The following is a 12,978-nucleotide window of genomic DNA, read 5'->3' as shown; positions in this document are numbered from 1 at the left end:
GGGATTTAGGGGGGGGGGGCACTCGGGCCCGTGCCCCCCTGTCATTTGTGACACCCCCCCCCCCCGGTGCCGCCGCCGCCGCATAGGGAGATGACGGGTGCCCGCTGAGATTGTGTTACCAGCGGGCGCCCGTCTCCCTGCACAGCGGCAGCCGGAGGCAGGAGCTCAGTACTGAGCTCCGGCTTCCGGCGCTGTCACTGTGCGCTATGGGAGAGACGTCAGTCATGACGTCTCTCTCATAGTGCTGAGTGACTGAGGAGCGGACGCCAGGAGGAGGAGGACTGCAGCGGCGCGGGAACGGGGCTCGGTAAGTATGCATTTTTCTTCCTTAATGCATCTACTGGGGGCTAACTATGGGGGACATTACTACTGGGGGGCATCAACAAGGGGCATTACTACTGGGGGGTCAAACTGCTGGGGGCATTATAACTGGGGCATCTACTGGGGGCATCACTACTGAGGGGTCATCTATTGGGGGCAGCTACTGGGGGCCATATTTACTGGGGGCCATCTACTGGGGGCATTACTACAGGGGGGTCATCTATTGGGGCAAACTCGTAGGGGGGCATTATTACTGGGGGGTCATCTATTGGGGGCAGCTACTGGGGCATTATTACTGGGGGGCATCTACGGGGGGCATTACTACTGGGGGGGTCATCTATTGGGGACAGCTACTGGGGCATTATTACTGGGGGGCATCTACTGGGGGCATTACTACTGGGGGGTCATCTATTGGGGGCAGCTACTGGGGGACATTTTTCCTGGGGGGCATCTACTGGGGGCATTATTACTGGGGGGCATCTACTGGGGGCATTACTACTGGCGGGTCGTCTATTGGGGGCAAACTCCTAAGGGGCATTACTACTGGGGGCAAACTACTGGAGGACATTATTACTAGGGGGCATCTACTGGGGGCAAACTGCTGGGGGACATTATTACTGGGGGGGCATCTACTGGGGGCAAACTACTGGAGGACTATTACTGGGGGCCAACTACAAAGGTGCTAACTACTGGCGGTGTAACTACAGGGGCATTACTACTGGCGGCTTAACTACAGGGGCATTACTACTTGGGGGCTAAACTAAAGGGGGGGTAAACTACTGGGGTCATGACTGCAGGGGAATTACCACTGGGGGCATAATGACTGGGGGCATTACTACAGGCAACATTACTACTGGGGGCAATACGGGCATTGCATAAGGGGCACCACTACTATGGGGTCTATATAAGGGGCACTACCAGTACAGTGGACATTGCATAATGAGCGCTACAACTGTGGGCATTGTATAAGAAGCGCCACCTCACATGCACCGAAGCCGCACGCAAATGTACTTGCCCCTTCCATGGTGCCCCCCCTATCATTTTCTTCTGGATCCGCCCCTGACTCCAACTGATAGAGGTAGAGAAGAGGAGGTAGAATCAGAGAAGTGAACACTGAAAGATCGATTAGATAGGTAGGATGCGAACCAAGTAAGGGCTGTGTCCTGAAGACCTAGGGACTCTTGTGTTTGTATGAGAAGAGAGTGGTCAACAGTGTCAAAAACAGCAGAGAGATCTAGAAGAATAAGTAGTGTGTAATGGCCTTTTGATCTAGCAGTGACCAGATCATTCACTACTTTGGTCAGTGCCGTCTCCGTGGAGTGTTGGGCACGAAAGCCTGACTGAAGTGGGTCCAGTAAGTTGTGGGAGTTAAGAAAGTGTGTAAGGCGAGTGTAGGCAAGTCTCTCAAGTAGCTTGGAGGGACTGGGTAGCTGAGAAATGGGATGGTAGTTAGAGAGTGTGTTTGGGTCAGAGTTGTGTTTTTTCAGAATGGGAGTAATCACTGCATGTTTAAACAGAGATGGAAAGATGCCAGTAGAGAGAGAGAGAGAGAGAGAGAGAGAGAGAGAGAGAGATTACATATTTTAGTTAAGGTTGGGATAAGCACAGGAGACACACTTTTACTGATCTGTGAAGGTATAGGATCAAGAGGAGAGGTAGTGGAGTAGGAGGATGAAAAGAGTGTTGGTACTTCATCTTCACTTGTGGGATCAAATGAAGAGAAAGTGCCAGAGGGTTCAGATAGGGATTTAAGCCGGTCACTGGCTGAGTTAGAGCATACCATTTCATCTCGGATTTTATCAATCTTATCCTTGAGGTAGGAAGCAAGTTCTTGTGCACTGATAGTAGCTAGTGGGGGAGGTGAGGGAGGGTAAAGAAGTGATTTAAATGTATTAAAAAGTCGTTTGGGGTTGGTGGCATGATAAGAGATGAGAGATTGGAAATATGTTTGTTTGGCAGTGTCCAGGGCCTGACGATAGGAGTGGTAGGTAGTCTTATATATGAGAAAGTCACTTGGATTCTGCGATTTCCGCCACTGACGTTCTAACTTCCGTACAGTTTTTGTAGGTGTCTTGTTGATTTAGAGTGCCATGGTTGGCATCTAAGCCTACATGGAGTGTAATGGGTAGCTGGAGCAACTTCATCAAGGGCCCTCTCTAGGGTCTGGTGCAGGTGGGATACAGCAGTGTCAGGTGTGGTGAATGTAGAGATTGGTGAGAGACGTTGTTGCATAGAAGTGGAAAGTTGTTGAAAATTTATATTGTTAGTATTTCTGCGTGTTAGAGGAGGCTTGCTTGGTTTTAGTGTCCTAGAATTTAAAGTAATAGAAGAGATTGTGAAGGTGATCAGGTTGTGATCAGAGAGAGGGAAAGGAGTGTTAATGAGTTGGGAAACTGAGCAGAGCCTGGTGAACACAAGATCAAGGCAGTGGTCCTCCTGGTGAGTAGAGGAGTCGGACCATTGGGTTAGGCCAAGATAGGAGGTTAAAGAGAGGAGTTTGGATGCATGAACAGATTGTGGACTACAGGGGGCAAACTACTGGGGGGGATCTTCTGGGGACAAACTACTGGGGGGGGGCATCTACAGGGGGCAAACTACTGAAGGGTTCTACTGGGTTCTACTGGGGGCATCTACTGGGGCATTACTACTGGGGGGTATCTACTGGGGGACATTATTACTGGGGGCCAACTACAAGGGGGCAAGCTACTGGGGGTAAACTACAAGGGGGCAAGCTTCTGGGGGCAAACTGCAAAGGGGCTAACTACTGGGGGCAAACTACAGGAGGGCATTACTACTGGGGGGGCATCTACTGGGGGACCTTATTACTGGGGGCTAACTACAAGGGGGCATACTACAAGGGGGCAAGCTTCTGGGGGCAAACTACAAAGTGGCTAACTACTGGGGGCAAACTACAGGAGGGCATTACTACTGGGGCGAACTACAGGAGGGCATTACTAATGGGGGGGCATCTACTGAGGGACATTATTACTGGGGGCTAACTACAAGGGGGCAAGCTACTGGGGGCAAACTGCAAGGGGGCAAGCTTCTGGGGCAAACTACAAAGGGGCTAACTACTGGGGCAAACTAAAAGGAGGGCATTACTACTGGGGGGCATCTACTGGGGGACATTACTGGGGGCCAACTACAAGGGGCAAGCTACTGGGGGCAAACTACAAGGGGGCAAGCTTCTGGGGGCAAACCACAAAGGGCCTAACTACTGGGGGCAAACTACAGGAGGGCATTACTACTGGGGGCAAACTACAGGAGGGCATTACCACTGGGGGGACATCTACTGGGGGACATTATTACTGGGGGCTAACTACAAGGGGGCAAGCTACTGGGGCAAACTACAAGGGGGCAAGCTTCGGGGGGCAAACTACAAAGGGGCTAACTACTGAGGGCAAACTACAGGAGGGCATTACTACGGGGGGGGGGGGGCAAACTACAGGAGGGCATTACTACGGGGGGCATAACTACAGGAGGGCATTACTACTGGGGACATAACTACAGGTGCATTACTACTGGGGGCGTAACTACAGGGGCATTACTAATAGGGGGCATTACTACTGGGGCTAAACTACAAGCTGGGCATAACTACAGGGGCTAAACTGCAAGGGGGCAAACTACAAGGGGGCATTATTGCTGGCGGCTAAACCACAAGCAGACAAACTACTGGGGCTAAACTACTGGGGGGCTTTACCACTGGGAGGCTAAACTAAAGGGGGGTAAACTACTGGGGTCATATCTGCAGGGGCATTACCACTGGGGGCATAACTACTAGGGCTAAACTACAGGGGGCTAAATGACTGGGGGCATTAGTACAGGCAACATTACTACTGGGGGCAATACTACACAGGGGCATTACCATTAAGGGCATTACTACTGGGGGCCCTTCTAAGAGGGCATTGTAAAGAGGGCACTTTATAAGGGGCATCACTCCTGGGGACATAAGGGGCACTACTATTGCGGGCATTGCATAAGGAACACCATCTATATAAGGGGCACTACCACTGTGAGCACTACTAGTACAGTGGACATTGCATAAGGAGCGCTACTACTGTGGGCATTGTATAAGAAGCGCTACTGCGGTGGGCATTATGTGTATTACGGGGTGCTACTACTGTGGGCATTATTACTATTCTGTGACCATGCCCCTTTCTTTTTGAGACCACGCCCATTTTTGCGCGCGCGCGCAATACCGTTGTTACATGAGCACCGTAGGGTAGGGGGTGAGTTCCACCAACTCTGTAGGACCACTTTAAGCACTGGTGTGGACTGTACAGTGGGGATGTACAGATGTAGTCATACTCATCCATCCCATGATGCGCAAGCATCGTGGCATTAATGGCACAACTAGTGTGCCTGCATAAGCATGCGCATGCAATAGACATCTATGAAGTGAACGCCAGTTGTGACTAGCCACAGCACAGCACACCCTGCAGCTTGCCGCAATGCGTATGCCTGAGTTGAGGAGGACACCTAGGCAGCGAGTTTGTGGGGTAGGGTTGATTGTTGAGTTCTCAACAGTGATAGAGATATCGGGTTGGTCATAAGCGCCCTACACACTGGGCGATGTTGCAGGGCGATATGAACGATATAGTTCAGAAATGAACGATATATCATTCCTATCGATTAGTGTGTAGGCACCAACGATAAACGATGCATGTCCCCGCGGTCTTTCATCGCTGGTTTCCTGTCGTTTTACAATGCAAAACAATTTGGACGATAACAATTATCATTCAGATCGTTCATCGTCCAAATATGCTGCCAAGTGTGTAGACTACACAACTAATATTCAATGTCTATCACTCTCCTGGTTTTCAATTTTCCAGTGGCATTGTAATGAGAAAAAATAAATGTATTATATATTTAAACATGTTGTAAAGATCATGTATACACATATATACTGTATACTACTATCATCTCATGTATTGGATACAAATTATCAGGCCCGGCGACAGGGGGGTTCAAAGGGGACACCCATCCCAGGCCCCAACGTTGTGAGGGGCCCCAAGGTCCACGCCCGCTGTGTAGTAGGTATTTGTACTACTACAGCGGCCCCCCCAGCCCCAGGTCAGCTGTCCGGAACTCCCCGTGTGCACTGACATCATGCTGTGCGCGACGCTGCGTCCTCCCATCTTCTCCTCCCTGCCCACCCTGTCTTTGCTGTGGGGCCAACCTAGAGGAGCGGGCGGCGGCACTGTAAGTCTGTGAGAGGACTGTGAAGGAGACAGATTGCAGACAGTGAGTGCTGTATTTACCTGTGTCTTTATCTGTCCACAATCAATTTGTGTCGGGGTGGGGTGGGGGTGTATGGGAGGTAAGGTGTCTGCCAGTGTGCTGCTGCCAATGGAACTCCACAATCAGTGTGTGTGGGATTGGGGGAGGGGGTTATTGGTGGTAAGGTGCCTGCCGGGGAGGTGGGGGGGTGGAGTGCACAGATGGAGGAGCAGCAGCACATCCACACGTGCCTGCTCTGGCATAATGTGTATAATGGGTTGTACCTGGTGTAATATGTGTAAGCGGCTGTACTTTGCATAACATGTGTAAGCGATTGTACCTGGTGTAATGTGCGTAAGGGGCTGTACCTGGTGTAATATGTGTAAGCTGCTATACCTAGCGTAATATGTGTAAGTGGCTGTACCTGGCATAATGTGTATAATGGGTTGTACCTGGCATAAGGGGCTGTACCTGGCATAATGTGTGTAAGTGGCTGTACCTGGTGTAATACGTGTAAGTGGCTGTACCTGGCGTAATGTGTATAATCATGGGTTGTACCTGGCATAATATGTGTAAACGGCTGTACCTGGCGTAAGGGGCTGTACCTGGTGTAATATGTGTTTGCGCCTGTACCTAGAGTTCTGGTCACATAAATCTTCAAAGCCCTGACTACATCCAGGGAATCGGAATCCTCCAAGTCCCGTGTAGCCACAGGCACGACAATAGGTTGGTTCACATGAAAAGATGAGACCACTTTTGGCAGAAAGTGAGGGCGAGTCCTCAACTCTGCCCTATCCACGTGAAAAACCAAGTATGGGCTTTTATGTGACAAAGCCGCCAATTCGGAAACACGTCTTGCCGAAGCTAACGCCAACAACATGACCACTTTCCACGTGAGGTATTTCAACTCCACAGTTTTGAGTGGTTCAAACCAAGGTGACTTGAGGAAACGTAACACCACGTTAAGATCCCAAGGCGCCACCGGAGGCACAAAGGGAGGCTGAATATGCAGCACTCCCTTCACAAAGGTCTGTACTTCAGGAATAGAGGCCAATTCTCTTTGACAGAAAATGGATAAGGCCGAAATCTGGACCTTTATGGACCCTAATTTTAGGCCCAAAGTCACTCCTGTTTGAAGGAAGTGAAGTAGACGGCCCAAATGGAACTCCTCCGTAGGAGCAGCTCTGGCCTCACACCAAGAAACAAATTTCCGCCATATATACGGTGATAATGTTTTAACGTCACGTCTTTCCTAGTCCTGATCAGGGTAGCAATGACTTCCTCCGGAATCCCTTTATCCGCTAGGATCCGGCGTTTAACCGCCATGCCGTCAAACGCAGCCGCGGTAAGTCTTGGAACAGACAGGGCCCCTGCCGCAGCAGGTCCTGTCTTAGAGGAAGAGGCCACGGATCCCCTGCGAGCAACTCTTGCAGCTCCGGATACCAAGTCCTCCGTGGCCAATCCGGAACAATGAGTATTGTTCTGACCCTGCTTCTTCGTATTATTCTCAACACCTTGGGTATGAGAAGAAGAGGAGGAAACACATAGACCGATCTGAACACCCAAGGTGTCACCAGAGCGTCTACCGCTACCGCCTGAGGGTCCCTTGACCTGGCGCAATACCGCTTTAGCTTTTTGTTGAGACGGGATGCCATCATGTCGATTTGAGGCAGTCCCCAAAGATCCGTGATCTGTGCGAAGACTTCTTGATGAAGTCCCCACTCTCCTGGATGCAGGTCGTGCCTGCTGAGGAAGTCCGCCTCCCAGTTGTCCACTCCCGGGATGAACACAGCTGACAGCGCGCTTACATGGCCTTCCACCCAGCGTAGAATCCTGGTCGCTTCTGCCATGGCCATTCTGCTCCTTGTTCCGCCTTGGCGGTTTATATGAGCCACTGCCGTGACATTGTCTGACTGAATCAGAATCGGTTTTCTCCGAAGCAATTCCTCCGCTTGACGCAGGGCGTTGTATATGGCCCTCAACTCCAGGACGTTGATGTGGAGACAAGACTCTAGGCTTGACCAGAGACCTTGGAAATTTCTTCCCAGTGTCACTGCTCCCCAGCCTCGAAGGCTTGCGTCCATGGTCACCAGGACCCAGTCCTGAATGCCGAACCTGCGACCTTCTAGTAGGTGAGCACTGTTCAGCCACCACAGGAGAGATACCCTGGTCCTGGGAGACAGTGTGATCCTTTGATGCATTTGTAAATGGGACCCGGACCACTTGTCCAAGAGGTCCCATTGAAAAGTCCTCGCATGGAACCTGCCGAAAGGGATGGCCTCGTAGGAAGCCACCATCTTCCCCAGGACCCGCGTGCAATGATGCACTGAAACCTTTTTTGGTTTTAATAGGTTCCTAACCATGGCTATGAGTTTCTGAACCTTTTCGATCGGAAGAAAAACCTTTTCCTGGTCTGTGTCTAGAATCAGCCCCAAAAAGGTCAGACGCGTTGTAGGGACTAGCTGGGACTACGGTATATTGAGAATCCAGCCGTGTATCTGCAACGTCTTCATGGACAGAGACACGCTGTCCAGCAACCTCTCCCGAGATCTCGCCTTTATGAGGAGATCGTCCAAGTATGGGATAATTGTGACCCCCTGCCTGCGCAGGAGCACCATCATTTCCGCCATTACCTTGGTGAAAATTCTCGGGGCCGTGGAAAGCCCAAACGGCAACGTCTGAAATTGGTAGTGACAGTCCTGCACTGCAAATCTCAGGAAAGCCTGATGCGGGGGGAATATCGGAACATGAAGGTAAGCATCCTTTATGTCCAGGGACACCATCCAATCCCCCCCCCCCTCCAGGCTGGCGATGACCGCCCTGAGTGATTCCATTTTGAACTTGAACCTCTTCAAGTACAGGTTCAGAGATTTCAGGTTTAAAATGGGTCTGACCGAACCATCCGGTTTCGGGACCAAAAACAGGGTTGAGTAATATCCCTCTCCTTGCTGGAGATGAGGAACTGTGACAATCACCTGTTGAATATACAATTTTTGGATTGCTGCCAACACTAGCTCCCTCTCTGATGGGGAAGCCGGCAGATCCGATTTGAAAAATCGTCGAGGAGGCAGGTCTTCGAATTCCAGCCTGTATCCCTGAGAAACAATCTCTAATGCCCAGGGATCCACCTGTGAGTGAACCCAGACGTGGCTGAAAAATCGAAGACGAGCCCCCACCAGATCTGCCTCCCCTCGGAAAGCCCCAGCGTCATGCAGTGGACTTTGCAGACGCAGGGGAGGACTTCTGCTCTTGGGAACTAGCTGTGTGCAGCTTTTTTCCCCCTGCCTTTCCCTCTGGCAACAAAGGATGATCCACGTACCTTCTTGTTTTTATTGGAACGAAAGGACTGCATTTGATAATGAGGTGCCTTTTTTGTATGCTGCGGGGGGACATAAGGTAAGAAATTTGACTTACCAACCGTAGCCGTAGAGACAAGATCCGAGAGGCCGTCTCCAAACAACTCCACCCCTTTGTAAGGCAAGGACTCCATATGCCACTTTGAATCGGCATCTCCCGTCCACTGTCGGGTCCACAAGAGCCGCCTAGCAGAAATAGACATACATTTATTCTGGATCTTAATAAACAAATGTCTCTCTGAGCATCCCTCATATACAAGGCAGCATCTCTGATATGCTCTATGGTCATTTGAATGGCGTCCCTATCTAAGGTGTCAATTTCCGTAGATAAGGAATCTGCCCATGCCACAACCGCACTACAAACCCAGGCCGACGCCATAGCCGGTCGAGCAATAGTACCGGAATGATTGTAAATGTGCTTTAAGGTAATTTCCTGCCTGCGATCAGCAGGTTCCTTGAGGGAAGCCGTATCCTGAGAAGGCAGTGCCACCTTTTTGGACAAACGTGTCAGCGCCTTGTCAACTTTTGGCGAAGATTCCCAGCGTATCCTATCAGTTTGTGGAAAAGGATACGCCATGAGAATCCTTTTGGGAACTTGTGGTCTCCTATCCGGAGATTCCCAAGCCTTTTCGCACAAGTCACTTAATTCAAATGAGGATGGAAAAGTAACTTCAGGCTTTTTCCCTTTATACCTGTGTACCCTCGTGTCAGGGACAAGGGGTTCCTCAGTAATATGCAAAACCTCTTTAATGGCAATAATCATGTACCGTATATCCTTAGCCACCTTTGGCTGTAATTTTGCATCTTCATAGTCGACACTAGAGTCAGTATCTGTGTCGGTATCTGTGTCATCGATCTGGGATATGGTGCGCTTCTGAGACCCCGAAGGACCTGGCGCCCCAGGGACAGGCATGGACTGGCTACCTGACTGATCCCTAGCTTCTGCCTTGTCTAATCTTTTATGCAATAGATTGACATTTGCATTCAAGACATTCAGTATATCCACCCATTCCGGTGTCGGCATTGCCGACGGCGACCTGACATTCAAGCACTCCCCCTCCACATTAAGCGAGCCTTCCTCGTCAAACATGTCGACACACGCATACCGACACACTTCACACACACACAGGGAACCCCTTTCCTGAAGACAGTATCCCTGTCAAGGCCCTTTGGAGAGACAGAGAGAGAGAGTATGCCAGCACACACCCCAGCGCAATAACCCTGGAGACCAACACAAAATGTTTTGACCCAGCAGCGCTGTATAATATGTAAACCGCCAATTATGTGCCCCCCCCCCCTCTCTTTTAAGCACCCTTTCACCGTGTGTAAGCAGGGGAGAGTCTGGGGAGCTTCCTCTCAGCAGTGCTGTGGAGAGAAAATTGCGCTGGTGAGTGCTGAGGGAGAAGCCCCGCCCCCTCGGCGGCGGGCTTCTGTCCCGCTCAAACTTAGTAAAATATGGCAGGGGCTCTTTTATATACATGTACAGAGCCCACCTGTACATGTATATAGTCTTCTTGCCATGCAGAGGTTTATATTGCTGCCCAGGGCGCCCCCCCCCCCCCCCCCCGCCTGCGCCCTGCACCCTTACAGTGACCGGAGTATGTGAGGTGTATGGGAGCAATGACGCACAGCTGCAGTGCTGTGCGTTACCTCAGTGAAGCTGAAGGCTTCTGCCGCCTGACGACTTCTGTCTTCTGTACTTCTAGCTCTGTGAGGAGAACGGCGGCGCGGCTCCGGGGGTGGACGCCCAGTAAGAACCTGCGTTCACCCCCTCTGGAGCTAATGGTGTCCAGTAGCCGAGGAAGCAGAGCCTATCTTTGACAAGAAGGTCTGCTCCTCTCTCCTCAGTCCCTTGATGCAGGGAGCCTGTTGCCAGCAGTGCTCCCTGTGAAAAAGTAGTAAAAGGTAGAAAAAAAAATCCAAACAAAAATGCTTCTAGGCAGAGAACTCTGGAGAGCTCTCTGCAGTGCACCCATCTTGCTCTGGGCAAAGTGTAAAACTGAGGTCTGGAGGAGGGGCATGGAGGGAGGAGCCAGTGCACACCCAGAGTCCAAAGCTTTCTTAATGTGCCCTATCTCCTGCGGAGCCCGTCTAATCCCCATGGTCCTTACGGAGTCCCAGCATCCTCAAGGACGTTAGAGAAAATGGGTTGTACCTGATGTAATATGTGTAAGCGGCTGTACCTGGCGTAATAAGTGTAAGCGGCTGTACCTGGTGTAATGTGTGTAAGTGGCTGTACCTGGCGTAATGTGTATAATCATGGGTTGTACCTTGCATAATCTGAGTAAGCGTGTACCTGGTGTAAGGGGCTGTACCTAGCGTAATATGTGTATGCGGCTGTACCTGGCATAATGTGTATAATGGGTTGTACCTGACGTAATATGTGTAAGCAGCTGTACCTGGCATAATAAGTGTAAGTGGCTGTACCTGGTGTAATGTGTGTAAGTGGCTGTACCTGGCGTAATGTGTATAATCATGGGTTGTACCTGGCGTAATATGAGTAGGCGGCTGTACCTGGCGTAATGTGTGTAAGCGGCTGTACCTGGCATAATGTGTGTAAGTGGCTGTACCTGGCGTAATGTGCATAAGGGACTGTACCTGGTGTAATGTGCGTAAGGGCCCATTGACCCCAAAATTGTACATCTCACTGTATTTGCACAATCATGGAATTACAGTGTCAAATATTTGTTAGTACATTTATTGGCACATACAGGGAGGGATGTGTTGTGGGTCTGAAGTCAAGGTGTGGTGGTGGTGTGTGTGTGTGTGTGTGTGTGTGGGGGGGGGGGGGGCACCAAGTTATCAGTGTACTGGGCCCCAAGATTTCTGATGCCAACCCTGCAAATTATATACAAATGTGATTTAGTAAGGTCCAATTAAAACTGATTTTCTATAAAACTTCTGAAATTGTATTGAATTAGACATACTGTAACTTCTGATTGTCTGACTGTTGGCTATGAGAATGCTGGGTACTGGAGTTTACAGACAGCTGGTAACCTATGAGCTGCGGGAGCTTTATATGACTAGTTCTAATGTCAGTGTTCACTGGAAGGTAGAAATGTGACCGCACCTCCACCTTCCTTATTGTAGTTATAGGGCATATTTCCTTCTGCTTTCTTCTTTCAAGTTCTACTTTTCCCATAGCCTTAGCAATACTTATTACACAAGAAAAACATTACGCAAACATACAACATATCCATGCAACGTATCTATGCATGAGTCAATGGAATGTCTAGATTAGCTGCATGAGGTTTGACAGTGGCCTGATTTAGTAGATGGTTTACATAAGGGGTGGGCCTATGGCGGCCCTCAAATACTCCAATGAGTATTCGAGGGCCGCCATAAGCACGCGCCAAAAATATAGGGGTGTGGCTTAATGGGGAAGGGGCATGGCCACAAAATAATACAGATTCATATTAGGCTGCACAATAGTCTCTATTATTCAAATTACACTGCACAGTATCGCCACTTACACAGATTACTCCAGGTAGAGCCCTCTTTTACACAGTACGGCAGGTAGAGTCCCCTTTTACATATTACGGAAGGCAGAGCTCCCTCTTACACATTATGGCAAGCAGAGGTCCCTTTTACACATTACGGCAGGTAGAGCTCCCTTTTACACATTACGGCAGGCAGGTTCCCCTTTTATACAGCAGGCAGAGTCCCCTTTTAAACATTACGGCTGGTAGAGCTCCCTTTCACACATTCTGGACCCCTCCCCCCTGGACCCATATAGCAGTCACTATCACCCACTCCCTTCCCTGGACCCATATAGCAGTCACTCCCCCCTCCTCTGAACCTATATAGCAGTCACTATCCCCCCTCCCCAGTACCCATATAGCAGTCTCTATCCTCCCCTGAACCCATATAGCAGTCTCTACCCCCCTTCCCCCCTCACCACTGGACCCATATAGCAGCTTTTAAACAGATTCGGACACAGATCCCTTTACCAACCTTTGGTGTCTTTTTTTTATTTTTACAATGGCAGATTTGCTGCCTGTTTTGTTCATATGTTTGTAAATCCAGTCATCAGGACACAGAGACATGTGAGTTCACTGCTGTACTGTTTATTCCATCACCA

This window comes from Pseudophryne corroboree, chromosome 4, assembly GCF_028390025.1.
Source record: "Pseudophryne corroboree isolate aPseCor3 chromosome 4, aPseCor3.hap2, whole genome shotgun sequence".
In the NCBI taxonomy this organism is placed as follows: Eukaryota; Metazoa; Chordata; class Amphibia; order Anura; family Myobatrachidae; genus Pseudophryne; species Pseudophryne corroboree.
Note: the sequence above shows the minus strand (reverse complement) of the source record.